The sequence below is a fragment of the Bos indicus genome, chromosome X (assembly GCF_029378745.1).
Source record: "Bos indicus isolate NIAB-ARS_2022 breed Sahiwal x Tharparkar chromosome X, NIAB-ARS_B.indTharparkar_mat_pri_1.0, whole genome shotgun sequence".
Taxonomy (NCBI): Eukaryota; Metazoa; Chordata; class Mammalia; order Artiodactyla; family Bovidae; genus Bos; species Bos indicus.
Genome location: NC_091789.1, coordinates 19,526,203 through 19,533,465, shown reverse-complemented (window position 1 = coordinate 19,533,465; position 7,263 = coordinate 19,526,203). Strand labels below are relative to the sequence as shown.

Genomic DNA, 7,263 nt, shown 5'->3' with positions numbered 1-7,263 from the left:
GTAATGTAAGTTTCCATGTTACTCTTGCCATACATCTCACCCTCTCTTCCCCTCTCCCCATATCCATAAGTCTATTCTCTATGTCTGTTTCTCCATTGTTGCCCTGTAAATAATATCTTCAGCACCATTTTTCAAAATTCCATATGTATGTGTTAGAATATGGCATTTATCTTTCTCTTTCTGACTCAGTTCACTCTGTATAATAGGTTCTAGCTTCATCCACCTCATTAGAACTGACTCAAATGTGAACGTGAACGTGAAGTCGCTCAGTCGTGTCCGACTCTTTGCGACCCCATGGACTGTAGCCTACCAGGCTCCTCTGTCCATGGGATTTTCCAAGCAATAGTACTGGAGTGGATTGCCATTTCCTTCTCCAAGGGATCTTCCCAACCCAGGGATCGAACCTGGGTCTCCTGCATCATAGACAGACGCTTTACCATCTGAGCCACCAGGGAATGGTGGACTCAAATGTGTTTCTTTTTATTTCTGAGTAATATTCCATTGTGTATATATACCACTACTTCTTTATCCATTCATCTGTGGATGGACATCTAGGTTCCTTCTACATTCTAGCTACTGTAAATAGTGCTGCAAATAACAATGGGATACTTGAAACTCTTTCAATTTTGGTTTCCTCAGGGTATATGATTAGGAGGCAGATATCTGGGTCATATGGTGGTTTTATACCTAGTTTTTTTTTAAGGAATCTCCATGCCATCTTCCATAGTGGCTGTATCAATTTACACCCTGTCCAGCATTTATTGTTTCTTGACTTTTAATGAGTGCCCTTCTGACTGGTGTGGGGTGATATCTCATTGTAGTTTTGATATGCATTTCTCTAATAATGAGTGATGTTGAGCATCTTTTCATGTGTTTGTTACCCACCTGTATGTCTTCTTAGGAGATATGTCTATTTATGTCTTTGTCCAACTTTTTGACTGGATTGTTTGTTGTCTGGTATTGAGTTGTATGAGCTGCTTGTATATTTTGGAAATTAATCCTTTGTCAGTTGTTTCATTTGCTATTATTTTTCCCATTCTGTGGGTTGTCTTTTCACCTTGTTTATACTTTCCTTTGCTGTGTAAAAACTTTTAAGTTTAATCAGGTCCCACTTGTTTACTTTTGTTTTTATTTCCATGACTCTAGGAGGTGGGTCATGGAGCATCTTGCTTTGATTTATGTCATTTAGTGTTCTGCCTATGTTTTCCTCTAAGAGTTTTATAATTTCTTGTCTTACATTTAGGTCTTTAATCCATTTTGAGTTTATATTTGTGTATGGTGTTAGGAAGTGTTCTAATTTTATTCTTTAACATGTAGCTGTCCAATTTTCTGAGCACCATTTATTGAAGAAGCTGTCTTCTGGGCTTTCTATCTTGTTCCATTAGTCTATATTTCTGTTTTTGTGCCAGTACCATACTGTCTTGATGACTGTAGCTTTGTAGTATAACCTGAAGTCAGGAAGCTTGATTCCTCCAGCTCCATTCTTCTTTCTCAAGACTGCTTTGGCCATTCGGGGACTTTTGTGTTTCCATATGAATTGTGCAATTTTTTGTTCTAGTTCACTGAAAAATAATTTGGTAATTTGATAGGAGTTGCATTAATCTGCAGCTTGCATTTGGTAGTATAGTTATTTTCACAATACTGATTCTTCCTACTCAGGAACATATAATACCTCTCCATCTGTTTATGTCATCTTTGACTTCTTTTATTAGTGTCCTATAATTTTCTGTGTACAATTCTTTTTTCTCCTTAGGTAAGTTTATTGCTAGATATTTAACTATTTTTGTTGCAGTGGTGAATGGGATTGATTCTTTAATTGCCCTTTCTAATTTTTCATTGTTAGTATAAAGAAATGCAAGTGATTTCTTTGTATTGATTTTGTATCCTGCAACTTTGCTAAATTCACTTATTAGCTCTAGTAATTTTCTCATACTATCTTTAGGGTTTTCTATGTACAGTATCTTATCATCTGCCAACAGTGAGAGCTTTACTTCTTCTTTACTGATCTGGATTCCTTTTCTTTGTTTTTCATCTCTGATTGATGTATCTAGGAGTTCCAGAATGATGTTGAATAATAGTGGTGAAAGTGGACACCCTTGTCTTCTTCCTTATCTTAGGGGGAATGCTTTCCATTTTTCACCATTGGGAATAATATTTGCTGTAGGCTTGTCATATATGGCCTTTCCTATGTTGAGGTAGGTTATTTCTATGCCCGTTTCTTGAAGAGTTTTAATCATAAATAAGTGCTAAATTTTGCCAAAGGCTTTTTCTGCATCTATTGAGATGATCATATTGTTTTTATCTTTCAATTTGTTAATATGGTGGATCACATTGATTGATTTCCATATATTGAAGAATCCTTGCATCCATAAAAGAAACCCAATTTGATCATGGTGTATTAGCTTTTCGATGTGTTGCTGAATTTTGTATGCTAAAATTTTGTTGAGGATTTTTGCATCTATATTCATCAGTGATATTGAGCCTAATTTTCTTTTTTTGTGTGGTCTTTGTCTGGTTTCAGTATCAGGGTGATGGTGGCTTCATAGAATGAATTTGGAAGTGTTCCTTCCTCTGCAGTTTTTTGAAAGACTTTTAGAACTATTGGCGTTAGCTCTTCTCTAAATGTTTGATAGAATTCTCCTCTGAAGCCATCTGGTCCTGGGCTTTTGTCTTTGGGGAGATTTTTGATCACAGCTTCAATTTCAGTGCTTGTAGTTGGGTTATTCATAATTTTTATTTATTCTTGGTTCAGTCTTGGCAGATTGTACTTTTCTAAAAATCTGTCCATTTCTTCCAGGATATCTATTTTATTGCCATATAGTTGCTCATAATAGTCTTTTATAATCCTTCATATTTCTGCTTTGTCTGTTGTAATGTCTCCTTTTTCATTTTGAATTTTGTTGCTTTGATTCTTCTCTCTTTTTTTCTTAATGAGACTAGCTAAGTGTTTGTCAGTTTTGTTTATTTTCTCAAAGAGCAAGCTTTTAGTTTTATTAATCTTTACTGTTGTTTCTTTCATTTCTTTTTCATTTATTTCTGCTCAGGTCTTTATAATTTCTTTCCTTCTACTATTTTTTTCTTCTTTTTCCAGTTGCATTAGGTGTAAATTTAGGTTGTCTATTTGATGTTTTTCTTGTTTCTTGAGGTAGGATTTTATTGCTAAAAACTTCCCTCTTAGTACTGTTTTTGCTGTATCCCATAGGCTTTGAGCTGTTGTGTTTTCATTGTCATTTGTTTCTTGAATTTTTTTTTCTTTTGATTTCTTCAGTAACCTGTTATTTAGAAATATGTTGTTTATTCTCCATGTGTTTTTGTTTCTTACATTGTTTTTTTTCTTGTAAATGATCTCTGGTCTCATAGCATTGTGGTCAGAGAAGATGACTGATACAGTTTCAATTTTCTTAAATGTACTGAGGTTTGATTTGTGACCCAAGGTGTGGTTTATGGTGGAAAGTGTTCCATGTGCACTCGAGGAGAAAATGTATTCTTCTGAATTTGGATGGAATGTGCTGAGGGTATCAATGAGATCCATCTCATGTAATGTATCATTTATGACCTGTGTTTCCTTATTAATTTTCAGTTTTGATGATCTGTCCATTGGTGTGAGTGGGGTGTTCAAGGCTCCTACTCTTATTGTATTACTGTCATTTTCTTCTTTTATCTCCATTATTGTTTGTCTCATGTATTGAGGTGCTCCTATGTTGGGTGCACAAAGATTTACGATTGTTTTGTCTTCCTCTGGATTGATCTCTTGATCATTACATAGTGTCCTTCCTTATCTCTTGTAATCTTCTTTAATGTAAGCACAATTTTGTCTGATATGAGGATTGCTACTCCAGCTTTCTTTTTTTGTGTGTGTGTGTAATAAAGTTTTATTAAAGTATAAAGGAGATAGAGAAAGCTTCTGACATAGGCATCAGAAGGGGGCAGAAAAAGTACCCTCCAGCTTTCTTTTGCTTCCCATTTGCATGGAATATATTTTTCCATCCTCTGACTTTCAGTCTATATGTATCTTTAGATCTGAAGTGGGTTTCTTGTAGACAGCATATACATGGGTCCTCTCATTGTATCCATTCAGCCAGTCTGTGCCTTTTGGTTGGAGAATAATAATTTTTCAAAATTTATTCCTTCATTTACTTTCCTACTGTTCTTTTTTCCTTTTTCCTTGCAGTTAATCTTTAATGTATATAAATCTTCTTCATCTACCTCTGTCTAACTTTACATATCTATTCTTTCTTTCTTTTCTTTCTTTCCTTTCCTCTCAACGTATTTGTTGTGTTTTTTTTTTTTTTTTCCATTGCTTTATTCCCCACTTGGCATTTTGCTTTTGTTTTGTTTTCCAGTGTGTGCTTAAGTTAGTTTCATTCTTAACAGATAAATATAATTTTTTATTTCCTTTGCTTGCTGGATCAATTTACTGTACTTTATTTTTGTTTGACTGTTTTCACTGTGGTCATGGGTATATATGTATATGTGTATATTCCATTATTTTAATTATTCTTTGCCTGATTTTTTAACTGGCATTTATCTGGAGTTCATCTTGGGTTTCTCATATTTGAATATTTGTTTTACTCTCCTTTAATGCCATAACAAACCATTTGTGGACTCTTCATTCCTGACCAGAGTTCCAACCAGAGTTCCAACTCCAACTTTGGGGTGTGAGCACTGACCCCAAGACACTAGGCTACAAGAGAACCAACCCTAGGGTGTATCAAATACTGAGAACTCACACAAGGGGAACCACTTAAATACAAGACCTGACATCAAACAACCACCAGTAGCACCCTGTGCAGGACGCCTCATTTAAACAACAAAGAAAACAGAAATACAAACCAAATCATCATCAGACATAAGTACCACCTCACTAAGCCTTGGCCATCAGAGGAAAAGCAAACAAACAAAAAAAAAAAATCAGCACAAATCTCACCCTATACGAAGTTCACACAAACTACTGGACCAACCTTAGGAGGGCAGATACCAAAAGGCAGAAAAAATTCATCTTTTGTTAAAGAAAGAATTCAACTTTCCTTGAACCCTGCAAAAAGAAGACATCAAACACAATAACTTAAAAAAAAAGATGAAAAGGCTGAAAAAAAAACTGCATAAATGAAGGAACAAACTAGAAAAACAGAAGTCCAAATAATTAAAGAGGAAACAGGAAAATTACCTGAAAAAGAATTCAGAATAATGTTTGTAAAGATGATCAAAAACCTTGAATACAAAATGGAGAAAATGCAAGAATCAACTAACAAGACCTAAAGAATTAAAGAATAAGCATTCAGAGACAAACAACACAAATACATAAATTAAAAATACTCTAGAAGGAATCAATAGCAGATTATCAGAAGGAGAAGAACGGATCAGTAAGCTGGAAGATCAAATTGTAGAAACAACTTGTGAAGAGAAGAATAAAGTAAAAAGCACAAAAAGAGCTGAGGACAGTCTCAGAGATCCCTGGGACCATATCAAATGCACCAACATTCGAATTATAAGGGTCCTAGAAGAAGAAGAGGAAAAGAAAAGATATGAGAAATTTTTTGAAGAGAATATAGTTGAAAATGTCCCCAACATGGAAAAGTAAATAGCCAATCAAGTCCAGGAGGCACAAAGAGTCTGGTAGAGTATAAACCCAATGAGAAACATGCCAAGACACTTACTAATCCAACTAAAAAGGCTAAACACAAAGAAAGCATATTGAAAGCAGCAAGGGAGAAGCAATAAGTAACATACAAGGGAAACACCTACACTTCACAGCTGACCTTTAAGCGGAAACTGCAGCCAGAAGGGAATGACAGGATATATTTAAAGTACTGAAACAGAAAAATTTACAACCAAGATTACTGTACCCAGCAAGATCTCATTCAAAACTGATGGAGAAATAAAAGATTTTCAGACAAGCAAAAGTTAAGAGAATTCAGTACCACCAAACCAGCTTTACAACAAACGTTAAAGGGACTTAAATAGTCAAGAAATACAACAGAAGAAAAAAAATCTACAAAATCAACCCCAAACAATTAAAATAATGGCAGTAGGAATATATATATCAATAATTACTTTAAATGTAAAAGGATTAAAAGCTCCAAAAACACTCTGGAGGGAACCAATAGTAGAATAACAGGAACAGAAAATAGGATAAGTGAGGGAGAAGATAGAATGGTAGAAATAAATGAAACAGAGAGGGAAAAAAACAAATTAAAAGAAATGACAACTTCAGAGACCTCTGGGACAATGTTAAACGCCCCAACATTTGAATCATAGGAGTCCCAGAAGAAGACAAAAAGAAAGACCATGAGAAAACACTTGAGGAGATAATAGTTGAAAACTCCCCTAAAATAGGGAAGGAAATAGTCACCCAAGAAACCCAGAGAGTCCCAAACAGGATAAACCAAAGGCGATACACCCCAAGACACATATTAATCAAATGAACAAAGATCAAACACAAAGAACACATATTAAAAGCAGCAAGGGAAAAACAAAAAATAACACACAAGGGGATTCTCATAAGGATAACAGCTGATCTTTCAATAGAAACTCTTCAGGCCAGAAGGGAATGGCAGGACATACTTAAAGTGATGAAAGAAAATAACCTACAGCCCAGATTACTGTACCCAGCAGGGATCTCATTCAAATATGAAGGAGAAATCAAAAGCTTTACAGACAAGCAAAAGCTGAGAGAATTCAGCACCCCCAAACCAGCTCTCCAACAAATGCTAAAGGATCTTCTCTAGACAGGAAACACATTCTTACTTTTTGACTTGGTCTATAGAAGCAACAATTAGAACTGGACATGGAACAACAGACTGGTTCCAAATAGGAAAAGGAGTACGTCAAGGCTGTATATTGTCACCCTGCTTATTTAACTTTTATGCAGAGTACATCATGAGAAACGCTGGGCTGGAAGAACCACAAGCTGGAATCAAGGTTGCGGAGAAATATCAATCACCTCAGATATGCAGATGACACCACTCTTATGGCAGAAAGTGAAGAGGAACTAAAAAGCCTCTTGTTGAAAGTGAAAGAGGAGAGTGAAAAAGTTGACTTAAAGCTCAACATTCAGAAAACTAAGATCATGGCATCTGGTCCCATCACTTCATGGGAAATAGATGGAGAAACAGTGGAAACAGTGTCAGATTTTATTTTTGGGGGCTCCAAAATCACTGCAGATGGTGACTGCAGCCATGAAATTAAAAGACACTTACTCCTTGGAAGGAAAGTTATGACCAACCTAGATAGCATATTCAAAAGCAGAGACATTACTTTGCC

General features: G+C 35.4%; 1 non-coding gene across 1 annotated transcript; it reads right to left on the bottom strand.

Moving 5' to 3' along the window:
• Positions 1 to 383: 383 nt before the first annotated feature.
• On the bottom strand, positions 384 to 455 carry TRNAH-AUG (transfer RNA histidin (anticodon AUG)). The gene has a single exon. It is a non-coding gene; the product is annotated as a tRNA-His (tRNA).
• Positions 456 to 7,263: the final 6,808 nt, after the last annotated feature.